The following is a 13,821-nucleotide window of genomic DNA, read 5'->3' as shown; positions in this document are numbered from 1 at the left end:
TGTCGTCTCGCCACATTTTGGCCAATTAACCTCTGGCATGCTTTGGGTGGGATTGAAACCGCTATCTTCACACAATGTTCATCTGGAACTGTAGAGATTCAACGTCTCTATCAACTGCGCCACGGGCCCCAAAGGGCGATCAAGGTTGGATTCTTTGATCTTATAAATCCACGTTTATTTATCTGATCTTCTATAGTCGGGTCCGTACCGATTGGTGTATATATATATATATATATATATATATATATATATATATATATATGGCGCATTATTTTATTAACTCGTCTGTGTAGTTCGTTAATAAAAATGTATTTCTTTTACAAAAGGTAAGTTTTATATTATTTTTTTATTCATAGCAAAAAAAAAAGCCTTACTTCATTACTAATTATAACGCGAACGCTTATCCATAGGAATTAACACAAACACACGAAATGATGACATCACTATTAAAATGTGTACTACTGACGTTTTACACATCGCTGTGGAGGTACCTATAGACAAAACTTAATTTTTCTTTAGCAACTTTCGGCTGCTTGTATGAATAGTTGGAATATGCTGAAGCACTTAGACAATCAAAAAGCTCGAAAAACAGATAACCTTACAAAAGCATCTTGAAAAAACTTGTACAGCTTTGAATCGGATAAAAAACTGAACTGTTTTTGTTTGATTTGAAAATGGTACCAGGAAAAAAGTCATTGTTTTTTTGATTGTTCTTTACAATCTTTAATTTGTTGATAGAAAAAACACAATTTATCAAAGAAAAAAAGGCCCCTACTAACTTTCCCATGAGAAAAAAAATATTTCATTGATTTTCTTTGTTAGAAATTGTCATAAAATAAACATATATGATGAGTGTTTTTCTTTATTTTTCTCTGTTAAAAATCAGCCTCGTTTTGATTCTGCTTTTTCTGGCTGTTTACATGTTCTGCACTGGATAAAAATCTGTTTTGTCTGGTTCAAAATCTGTACCAGTACCCAAATTTTCCTAATTTTGAGCTGTAAAGTTCATCTAACCAAACCTTCAATAAAACGAAAGAGAGTGAAACCAAAGAAAATCTGATATAAAGTCTGACAAGTATGGAAGGAGGAGGAGGAGGAGGAGGAGGAGGAGGAGGAGGAGGAGGTTACATTTTCCCATCCAAACATGTTGAATAAGGCGTTGTCAATTAAGCCATTTTTTTCTGAATCACTTCACAGAGATAGTCTGCAATTGTTTACACACAACAAACTTCAATAGTTTCTTTGGTGTTAACTCCTCAATTATATGCAAAAAGAAAAAGGCGTTGAAAATAATTTGGAACACAACCAAAAATAATGAAATGAAGAAAAATCATAAATATATGAAAATGGTATAACAACAATAAAAAATTAGTGTTCTAACACCAAATGTTTGGTTTTCCAAAGATTTTTTTAATTTAAATAAAAATGCTCACAATTTATTCTTTAACTCAATACCCAATGAAGGTTGTCAAACTCCCGGAATTGTAATTCTAATACAAGACAAAAAAAAAAAATGCTCAATATTACATCCAATCTCTTGCTAAGGTCATTGGAAAAAAATGGTTGGATTATGTTTATTTCTTGACAACAGAATGAATGTTCACTGGGATTATGACTGCCCTTTGTATAATAAATTGTTCCAGCACGATCTATAAACTGCAGAAAAACATTGTTTTCTTTGTTTTGTTTTTTTTCCTTTAAAGTTTTTAAAAATTTGTTTCTGGTTACTTTTGAAATCCTAAAATAAAATAAAATGGCATATACAGAATGTGCCAGAAGTTGCACATTATCTCGGTTTTCATAAAAATACAAATATCTTTCTTGTTCATTAGCTTAACAGATGGACGATTCTAGTACACAACAGATTCGAGGAGTTCCAAAAGAAAATAGTTAAGTGGTGACAGATCTGGTGATCGGGGTGGCCACTCCATTGGGATCCGTATATGGTGTGCATCCTGTATAAATGAAGGAGGTGCCATTAGTTGGAATTGAAACCAAAACGTTGAGATCTTTAGCCTTTCATTATACCAACTGAGCTAATTGCAACAATCATTAGATTTGTAATTAACATATTTATTAGTTTTCACTTCTTTGAAATGTAATAAAGCGCGTATGAAAATATCACCAGCAGCTGAGAATTAGATGAGTAGCGAAGGTTTTTAGCAATAGTAGAAGCATTTGAGTGTGAGTGCAAATTAGCAAGTGTGTGCGGGCTTTCGTCTGAAGAAAAGGCAAATAAAGGTCAGCATGTGGTCAGGAAGGGAAGCAAAATCTACGTTGGAGATGGATGTGTAAAGGTGAAACAGAAAATACGTGGTCTGGGTGAGATGGACATGGTGAGAGACTTTTAAGCTGGTGTTGAGACGGCAGGGTATTGTTAATGTCATGGCAGACGAAATGAATAGTTAGAAAAAACATTGCTTGGAAAATCATGGTGATAAATGCATTTTTACTAAAACGGAAAAAAACAAAAGCAGTTGGATTTATTTTCTTTGTTCCTTTTGGACAGTACCAGATGGCATGGGCGGGAGGGGGGGGCAAGAGAGGTTTTAAGTGTAATGAACACGGTTTGAGTGTAACGACCATGTTACAGAAATGAAAGAAATAGGTGCATGTGCAGATAAAACACACTAATGGAAATATGATGAAATTTGATCACCCCGCAGCAATCATTTGTTGATTCTACCTCAAGGAATAATTTTTTATCTAAATTTAAGATATTATACATCTGAAGCAAATTTCCTTTTTGTTTTAGATTTTTAAAGTTTTATCTAGACATACAAATGCATAAACAACTGCCCTTTATATAATAGACTAGCAAGGGTACTTGGTGTTGCCTGGGTCATGTAAAAAAAAAAAAAAATGAAGTTGTCTTTAACAACACTTGCTTTTTGTTTTAATTTAATTATTTTTGCTGTGCAATAATTTATATCAGTTTGAAAACAAACCACTGATGTCAGCCCACTGCTACGAATTTGGTATAGGGGCATGCAAGTGAGAAAATGTTTTTTAAATGTTTACAATAATAAAAAAATAAATGTTTGTGAGTTACGTAATATCATGCAGGGTGGGGCATGAACATGAATACGAAATCTAATGGTTCTTTTGTAGACATTTTTGCTGATGACACTACCATCTATGGTAGCACATCTAAGACAGTAAACGACCAAGTTCTCTCCGATTCCCTCTCCTCTGATCTTGATCACGTTGTACAATGGGGAAAGGAGTGGCTGGTTACTTTTAATGCATCTAAAACCAAGCTTCTATCTTTACATCATCAATGTTCTGATCCCCATCTGGCATCAATTAAAATGAATGGCTCTCGCCTTGGGGAGACCAAGTTTTGACAAGCTTCTGAGCTTGACCTTTACTCCTGATCTTAAATCGAATACGTACATCAAATCTGTTGCCAAAGCCGCTGGAAAAATGGTTGGATCCTTCTATCGATCCAGTAGATATCTCACTGCTGATGCAATTTTCTATCTATATAGGATCCAGGTACGTCCAAGGATGTAATACTGTTGCCACATGTGGGCAGGGGCTGCTAGAAAGGACTTGTCCTGCCTTGATAGGGTTCAAAATAGACTTCGTGGCCTGGTGGGAGATGTCTATTTCTCTTTGCTGCAACCTCTTTCTCACAGAAGAGATGTTGCGAGTTTGTCCCTGGTTTATCGTTATTTTCATAGAAAGTGTTCGCCAGACTTTTACAAAAAACACTCACTCGTCTAGCTGAAAACCCTATCAATAATCCCCCCACCCCCACTCTTTATCTGTGCCTAAACCTAAATGTAGATTCCATGATTAAAGCTTTTTTCTTAGAACTGCACACCTGTGGAATTGTCTTCCATTTTCCTGCTTTCCAGCTGTCTATAATATGGTTGTCTTCAAGTCCGTGAACAAGTTTCTGATGAGCCGTTACACTTAAGTTAACAAATATACCGAACTTCCATTACTATTGATTACTATAGTGTCATCTTGACTACTGTACACTCTTTAACCTTTATCCTTGAGTGGCCTCTCGGCCTTGATAAGTGGTGACGCCTATGTAAAAAAAAAGAAAGAAAATAGATTGCCTTCATCCAAATCTGAGTTGTTTATTTTTATTTTACTTACTATTAAAAGAAAAGCATAGCTTGATCTTTATTGAATCATATTAAGAAGATTCAATGTGTTAGCTGTTCAAATAAATCATATTTTATCCAATGATTATTGATTCTATTATGATTGATTCCGTTTACTACAAAAATGACATTACATTTGAAATCTGCATTTTTAGTTATGCTCTGTGGCTGGAGAACCAGTAGTACACAAGATATTCAATGTTCTAATTTTCAAATCAATTTGAACGACTATTAAGTTACTAAAAATAAACTTGGTATCATTGTTTTGCAAGGATTCATTAACTTTTTCTTTATTTTATTTTTTTTTATTTTTTATTTTTTTGGATGGAAATAAAATTTTGGTTTATGATATCTAATATAAGTGTAACAGAGTGTGGACGCACATGCATACAAAATGCGGAATGACGTTACTGTAAGAAAAAAGACTATAAGAAGGAGAGAGAGAGAGAGAGAGAATATTACAGAAGCCAATCACGTTAGAGACATGTGCGAGGATCACAACTGTAACGAGAAGTCAGGCGTAGCAGAAGTTGTTACTTGCCCTACATTCCTTTCAACGCACTCTGTTGGGTTTACATGTGTACTATGTTGGATAAGTAAAGTTTAAATATCTTGAATATTTTATACATAAAAGGTTAATACAAACATTTAGCATTTTCAATTTCAAACAAGTAAAATATTTATTTATTTTCGTAATATTGCGCTGTGATTTGGCTGTCAAGCGCACCTTATGTGTATTTTATTTTATACTATGGATGCTAATTTTAACCATGACAGACCACTTTGGTCTGTCATGGTTAAAATTGAAATAACATTTCGTTTGTTCTGTCATGCCTAAGATATCAATAAATATAATTTTCTTTGGTCTGTCTCTTAATGTGATTCTATTATTTGCATTGAATTATGTAATACAATATAATTTTTTGAGTACTTACTAATTTACCTCATTTGGGGCAGTTCTATATTCAAAACATAATGGATGTTTCAGGGGTGTAAGTTCCATTATAGAAGGATTGATTTAATTTGAATAAAATATGCATTAGGTGCACTTGAAAGCTAAATCACAACGCAATATTATGAAAATGAACAAATATTTTACTTGTTTTAAATTTATAATTTAAATATTTTAAAGTCAAACTGCAACGATACAAAATACTGAGGATAGAGTTGGACTTTGAAATATATTTAAATTATAAATTTAAAACAAGTAAAATGTGTTTATTTTTCTAATATTGCGCTGTGATTTGGCTTTCAAGCACACCTGATATGTATTTTATTTTATTCAATAGATGCTATTTTTATAGAAATGTTAATAAACTCTTATTTGGTGCATGTTATTTTTTATTTTATTTTTTTTTTTTTTTGTGCCATCCAGAAAAATATCAATTGTACCAAAACAGTTCTTGATTTAAAAAAAAAAAAAAAAAAAAAAAAAAAGGTGTGTTCAATATGTTTCCAGACTTTTTTTTTCGTATTGTCATTTTTATTGATAGTACACACATGAAACCCTTCAAAACTTCAGGAAGACGCCCATGAAAGTCCTCTTGTGTGAATGTTTCAATGATCCTTGTCACCAGCTCTTTCATCTCCTCAGTTTCTCATAACGGCCTCTAAGGTTTTCATTGAGCTTAGGAAATAACCAAAAGTCACAGGAAGCAATGTTTGAACTATAGGGAGGGTCAAATAATCTGCGACAAGGATGGAGTTGTGAACTGGTGCTTTTGTGCAAATCTTCCGTATCTTCAGTTCCTCGAGAATAATTGTGGGCATAGTTCCCACACTGACATCAAACTGTACACTTATTGTCTCTATAGACTAGTGTTGGGACGATTCCTAATTTTTATATGATTCCGATTCCAGGAAAATATTGATTAACGATTCCGATACCAAGTACGATTCCGATTCCTAGGAAATTTATTGTTTTGAAATATACCAGGTAGTTTTATACTTCTTATGGTCGGTAGTTCCCAAATATGTTCCCTAACTTTGGAAGAGATATTTTATGTCTACACCGTCGTGTTTTGGTTTAAATAAAATTATTATATAGTAAACTAAACGGAAAAATTAGCAAAATTTATTTTAGAGAAAATTTATTTTACTTAATTGGAATACAGAAAAAAAAACTCAAAGAAAATAGAATTTATCCTTCAGAGAAAAAACAAATAAAGTAGAATTTATATAACAGAACAAAAACAAGAAAATTAGAGAATAAATACACACGATTCATTATTTTGGTCCTCATAATTAACAGATTTAATGAATTAAATAAAAAAAATATAGTGGAAGAGAAAGAAAATATATACTAATTTAATATAAAAAAGATAAATATTTGATTTAATAATTTATAAATGAACGTGCGTAATGAAAAAAAAAAACAATATACCACGTGACATGGCGCCGTAGATACAAAATAACCTTTCCAAAGTTAACGACCATATATGAGAAATACCATTAATCGAAAGTTTTTGTGTTTTATACCAAAAGGTAGGTATAGCGAAAAGTTACAATTAAAGGAATTTCAAAAACCATTTTTTGTTTAGCTATTGATAGTTGTATTTGTGACGGCAGTTCTTCAGACCTCCATAATTCACAAGGAGTAGTTAACACCTATTATTTTTTCTTACTTTTTCATTGCTTTTACACGTTGTTTCTAACGTGAAGAATAAGTTTAGCCAAACTAATTTTGAAATAGGGTATATCAAAGGAACCCATATAAAAATGATACCACTATAAAAACAAATGAAATACTAGATAAAATTGAGCAAACATAATTACCAAAATTACAGAAAAAGATAAACAAAAAAAAAAAAATGGTGAAGTTTGTTGAGTGAAATGAATTATTGAAAGAAAATTAATTGAACCAATAGAAATGTTAAATAAGAAAATGTCACATTTCAATATTTTTTTAATAATTAAATTCTCAGGGTTGTCGAAATTAAAAATTAAGTGATTTTTTTTTTATTAGACTTCTTTCAAAGCTTGTTACCTTGAAAAATACATTTAAAACCCTGTTTTTTTAAATAAATTGAAAAATAAATGCAATTAAAAAAATTTAATTGATAATTGAAACTTTAAAAATATATTAAACATTGAAAAATTACTTATCTCACAAATTAACGTCCAATAAAGTAGATCCAGTCTTCATACAAGAATTTGGTTATAATAAATATATCTTTCCCAAACTTAAAAATTAAATCTTTTTTTTTTTTTGAGAGAGAGAGAGAGTGCTTTAAAATCGCCGGGGAGTGCCACCTAAAATTTTAAAGAAGTAAATTTTAGGAGTTTAGTGCCTTTCAAAGACGGTTTTCATAATTTATCATCATCATTTATTTGCTCCCCCCCCCACACACCTTTCCACGTGGTTCAGGAGTTAACCAGTGCTCCTGTTGCTGTCAGTCAGCTATCTTTACCTAAGTTTTAATTTCTAGTTAAAAGAATTTTTCATGAATAGAATCAGCATTTTTTAAAATTATTTTTTTAGTTGTATATATTGTATTTACTCTTTGAAGTTAAGGAGGGTTAAAAAAAATGGTGACACCTAGATGGTGACGTAGGCAAAAAAAAAAAAGAAAAAAAAAAGACACTGCGATTTCGACCCTCACTAATAAAACTGCTCTGAGTGACTAGTTGGTAATTTTTTGTTCCTTTTCTTTTTTATTTTGCTCCTCCAATTTATTTGGATGCTTCATAGTTAAATGTTTTAACATGTTGGTTGTGGTCATGTTAGATGGTTTTATTCTTCGCGATATTTTAATTTGACAGACTTTGCAAATGGCTTTCAACTCATCATCTTCAAAAAGACTTTTTTTTGGACTTTGGGCCATATTAGAAAATTCAGTTTATCTGTAAGCAAATAATTTACTATTAAATTTTGTTTTAAAGCTAGTCACTTATTTGGATAATTAACTGAAAATAATTCGCTAAAAAAGACAAAAAGAAAAAAATATAAAGGGATGGGGCGGTAAATTGTACCAACCGGTAGTTAACAAAAAAAACTTATAGAATTTAATTTTTGAAACCAGTGTATAAAAGTTTACATAATGAAATGCAAATATGCATTTTCGGGTTTGTATTACTGTACACATAGATTCGAAAAAGTTGTCAAAAAACAAATATATAACAAACAAATATTATCAAAGGCAAGATAAGTTACTTTTCTACCAAACTGGGTAATTTATTTTGTTTTTATTCACTGTAACATGTTTATTCAGCTCGAAAAACATGCAGTGTTTACCGATGTATTGGAAAATTCAAAATGGCGCCCGACACTCTCTTTAACATTGTAAGTTCGGGAAAAGGTGTTATAAATAATAAACTAGACAAAATACTATTAAAAAAAACACCGAATATATGTCAAAATATGTCACGGTAACATATACTGAGTGAGTTTTTAGTAGTATTTTGTATAGTTTATTATTTATAACATCTTTTCCTGAACTTACCGTGTTAAAGAGAGTGTCGGGCGTCATTTTGAATTTTTCAATACATCGGTAAACACTGTATGCTTTTCGAGCTAAATAAACATGTTACATTGAATAAAAACCCGAAAAATATATCCAGTTAGGTAGAAAAGTAACTTATCTTGCCTTTGATAACATTTATTTGTTATATATTTGTTTTTTGACAACTTTTTCGAATCTATGTGTACAGTAATACAAACCCGCATTTTCTTTTGAATTTTTTTTTTTTTTTGGTTGACTGTGTTCAATTCACACATGGTTGATGCGGTTCAATATTGCTAAACTATAAGTTTTAAGTAAAATTCTATTTATAAATACTTTTTAAAATGAAATTATTTAATTAATCGTAAATATTATTTAGACATAAAATTAATTGATTACAAAACCTTTTAAAAATATATATATTAATTTCTTTTTCGTTCGGCAAAAAACTGCGCAAAATACTTTTAATTTTCAATTTAAAATTCTAGAAAAAAGATATTATTCTGCTTTTAATATAATCAAATTCAGGGTTTTATCTTTCTGGAGAAAAAAAAAAATAATGGATTTTATTTCAATGAAATTAAAAAAAAAAAAACTTGACTGAATTGAATTAATTACCCTTAAATTAACGAAGGGGTTATTTAATAACTTTAGGTTTGGAAGAGATAGGTATGGGGTCGATTTTTTTGAAACTTCAAAAGAAACCGACTACTGTCAAAACTTTGCGAAATAATACAACGTGATCAATTTCATTTTAGAGATATTTCTTTCAAAAACCTTCTTTTAAAAAAAGAAAAAAAAGTATATTGTTCTATTAAACCTTTTACCGTTTAAATAATTTGACTTTGCTCGTTTTATTTTAAGAAAATATAAGTTGAAAAAGCATTTTCATTCACTATTAGAAGATTTGTCAGTAAAAAAAAAACAATCGCCAAAAAGATAAGCGTTTTTTTTAATTTTTACTCGCAATGTAGAACCCTGCATACTTCTTTTCAAGTTAACTCTTGTAGTTTTGATTACAATAGATCTGAATGAATGAACCTTGTAAGGGAGGGGCACTAAGCATTGCCCTGTTAATAATGAATTTCTTTGGTTTCTTTTTATTTCTCTCTTGCGGTTAGAAATATCAGGAAATATTTTTCTTTTTTTCAACATCAGACTAAAAGAATCGTAATGAAGGAATCGGAAAATTAAGGTATTTTTTAACGATGCGATTCCGATTCTGATACCTCCCAAAATACACGATTCTTACGATTAACGATTCCGATTAATCGTCCCACCACTACTATAGACACCTGACGGTCTTTATCCATGGAATTCTTCATTTTGCCAATCAACTCTGGTATTCTGTCTTCCTTGTTCCTCCCACGCTTCTCATTTCTCACAGCCTTTCTTTAATCTCTTATGCCACTCAAAAACTGATGCTCAATTCACGCGAGACATTCCAAACGTTTCTGTGTCATTTTTTTTCAAGTTCAAAACAAAATTTTATTATATATCGTTCTTCTAAAGTGTCATCATGTTCAGATTACATTTTGGAAATTCACCAACTATGACAATCAGGCTTTCGTAGGGTGTATTCCAATTTCTGCTTTAGCTGTTCATTTGAACCTGAAATCATAAAAATTGGTCAGTCATCTCATAAAATGTATAGCAATAACATAGTGAATTTTCAAGAGTCTATGATAATTTTAAATGCCTATACAAAAAGTCTGGAAACTTATTGAAGGCACCTCGTATTTTTCCTTCTGTGGAATTTTCACAAGTCCTTTTAGGAAATATAATTTTCTTTGGTTTGTCATGATTTATGTTTTTAAAAGCATTTTCATGGAAAATCTCAGGAGATGGATTCGTTTTAAGGATTTCCGTTTTTTTTTTTTTTTTTTTTTTTTTTTTTTTTTTTTAAATTAAAATGAGGTGGGGGTGGGTGGTGAAGTGCTCATCCCCATGGCAGCAGCAGCAGAGACGGCAGCAGCTATTGCTCACGGAAGCAGAGAAGGCAGCAGTAACAATAGCTATAGAAGCTGTACCGTTATTTGCAGTGGTTGTGATCGAAACTGACACTACCTACATCCCGACTGAGGTGGACCCGAACATGTCAGCAGAGCCCCAACAGTCACTGTTTCAACAATATTTTGGATGAAATCCTTCATTTTATGTTTATCTGATGTAAAACGTTGCCGGAAAAAATTATATAGTCACTTTTAACGATAGCAAAAAAAAAAAAAAAAAAAAATCCCTGAGTGGCTTCCGGGCCTTGATAAGTGGTGACCACCATGTTAAAAAAAAAAAAAAGAAAAAGAAAAAAAAAGAATCCCAAACTTTAATTTTGTTGAAATTATGGCATTAATGATGTTAAAACACTTGGGAATTCTAGACACTGTATGTCATTCTCCTATAACCGGAATAAACGTGCAGCTGGGAACCGCTTGTGAATTTCATATTCCCTGTAAACTTCCTCCTTTGGAGGAAGCCAGCATAGCTAATATGAGTTCATTTTTTAAAAAAAACTTTTACTATTACTCATCCCTATATTGATAAAGTTGTATGGACACTTCTCGTATATATGTGCCTGTTTTTTAATTAAAAGTTTTTTGTTCTCCTACACATAACTTGTACGGTATTTTTTTTTAAATTAATATTATTTGTTGAAATTGAAAAATGCAATAAAATAAAAGTAAATTTTAAAAATCCCATTTAAGGAAGATATTTTGATTGCTAAATTAAATTAACCATAATGCATTTCGATTTAATTTATTCATAAACATGTTTTGATTGGATAAAAACATCAATGAATTTGTGATCATTTGGAATTGAAAAAAAAACTTGAAAGCCTTTAAACTACCAAATAAAAAAAAATCATTTAAATTACTTTTACAATTGTTAGCATGTCCTCATTGAAAGTTTTAATAATTTCATAACTACTAAAACCTTACCATAACAACAAATGATTAGCTGGAATCAAGATGTAGTATCTGTTCTGGTGCTGCATTTCATCTTTTCTGCCCTTGACCAATTCAAGACTGAAGAAATTATAAATTTTTTTTCCCCGATCCAGAGTGACACGTTTTAGGAGCTGGTTTTTTCTCTAATGAAAAAACGATCATGTGTTTAAATCTGCCCTCGTGGGTGAGTTGTCAAGTAAATAGGAACATTTATAGTTTTATGACAGTTTTGTTCAATTAAAAATTTATTAATTTAACAATATGGTAACAAACTTTCCAAAACTTATTTGCAAAAAAAAAAAAAAAAAAAAAAAAAATTATATAAATCTTTATATCTATAAAAGTGAAAATGTGTATGTGTGTGAGGGCACTTCTCCACCTATATACTGAATGACTTTTTGATCTACAAACTTGAAATTTGGTGTATAGGGTATTCAGACGTGAAAAACTTAATTGGTTTTCATCCAGATAAAAAGGCTGCTAAGGGGTTAAAATTGAACAATTGCTACTTGGGGGGGGGTCATCAGATATTTATTTGTTGGTAGACTGTTTCATGAGAGCGCATGCACGGTCGTGAAACATGACAGCTCCCTTATGTTAAGAATAAGTAGGTTTGAAAACACTTTTTAAAAATCATGGCGAGCTGGTCAAATGTTCATTGTACTTGACTCACTGCCTTTAGGTTTGGGTTTCGATTTCAGCTCAAATATTTTTTTTTTTTGATTTACAAGTGAACTGTCTTTATTACCTTGAAAAGGCCTTATTTCTATTATTACCTTGAAAAGGCCTTATTTCTATTATTACCTTGAAAAGGCCTTATTTCTATTATTACCTTGAAAAGGCCTTATTTCTATTATTACCTCGAAAAGGCCTTATTTCTATTATTACCTCGAAAAGGCCTTATTTCTATTATTACCTCGAAAAGGCCTTATTTCTAGTATTACCTCGAAAAGGCCTTATTTCTATTATTACCTCGAAAAGGCCTTATTTCTATTATTACCTCGAAAAGGCCTTATTTCTATTATTACCTCGAAAAGGCCTTATTTCTATTATTACCTCGAAAAGGCCTTATTTCTATTATTACCTCGAAAAGGCCTTATTTCTATTATTACCTCGAAAGGGCCTTATTTCTATTATTGCCTCGAAAGGGCCTTATTTCTATTATTGCCTCGAAAGGGCCTTATTTCTATTATTGCCTCGAAAGGGCCTTATTTCTATTATTGCCTCGAAAGGGCCTTATTTCTATTATTGCCTCGAAAGGGCCTTATTTCTATTATTGCCTCGAAAGGGCCTTATTTCTATTATTGCCTCGAAAGGGCCTTATTTCTATTATTGCCTCGAAAGGGCCTTATTTCTATTATTGCCTCGAAAGGGCCTTATTTCTATTATTGCCTCGAAAGGGCCTTATTTCTATTATTGCCTCGAAAGGGCCTTATTTCTATTATTGCCTCGAAAGGGCCTTATTTCTATTATTGCCTCGAAAGGGCCTTATTTCTATTATTGCCTCGAAAGGGCCTTATTTCTATTATTGCCTCGAAAGGGCCTTATTTCTATTATTGCCTCGAAAGGGCCTTATTTCTATTATTGCCTCGAAAGGGCCTTCTATTATTGCCTCGAAAGGGCCTTATTTCTATTATTGCCTCGAAAGGGCCTTATTTCTATTATTGCCTCGAAAGGGCCTTATTTCTATTATTGCCTCGAAAGGGCCTTATTTCTATTATTGCCTCGAAAGGGCCTTATTTCTATTATTGCCTCGAAAGGGCCTTATTTCTATTATTGCCTCGAAAGGGCCTTATTTCTATTATTGCCTCGAAAGGGCCTTATTTCTATTATTGCCTCGAAAGGGCCTTATTTCTATTATTGCCTCGAAAAGGCCTTATTTCTATTATTGCCTCGAAAAGGCCTTATTTCTATTATTGCCTCGAAAAGGCCTTATTTCTATTATTGCCTCGAAAAGGCCTTATTTCTATTATTGCCTCGAAAAGGCCTTATTTCTATTATTGCCTCGAAAAGGCCTTGTTTCTATTATTGCCTCGAAAAGGCCTTGTTTCTATTATTGCCTCGAAAAGGCCTTGTTTCTATTATTGCCTCGAAAAGGCCTTGTTTCTATTATTGCCTCGAAAAGGCCTTGTTTCTATTATTGCCTCGAAAAGGCCTTGTTTCTATTATTGCCTCGAAAAGGCCTTGTTTCTATTATTGCCTCGAAAAGGCCTTGTTTCTATTATTGCCTCGAAAAGGCCTTGTTTCTATTATTGCCCCGAAAAGGCCTTGTTTCTATTATTGCCTCGAAAAGGCCTTGTTTCTATTATTGCC

The 13,821-nt window shown here is 31.8% G+C and overlaps 1 protein-coding gene across 4 annotated transcripts in view; it reads left to right on the top strand.

Annotated features, from left to right (window-relative positions):
* LOC145265375 (putative receptor-type tyrosine-protein phosphatase mosPTP-1) overlaps positions 1-13,821 on the top strand; it is a 475,862-nt gene that overhangs the window by 143,661 nt on the left and 318,380 nt on the right. The gene's annotated exons all lie outside the window — the stretch shown is intronic.

This window comes from Euprymna scolopes, chromosome 40 (assembly GCF_053919585.1).
Source record: "Euprymna scolopes isolate OS-2025 chromosome 40, ASM5391958v1, whole genome shotgun sequence".
NCBI lineage: Eukaryota > Metazoa > Mollusca > Cephalopoda > Sepiida > Sepiolidae > Euprymna > Euprymna scolopes.
The sequence above is the reverse complement of the archived record's forward strand: the minus strand, read 5'-3'. Positions and strand labels throughout refer to the sequence as shown.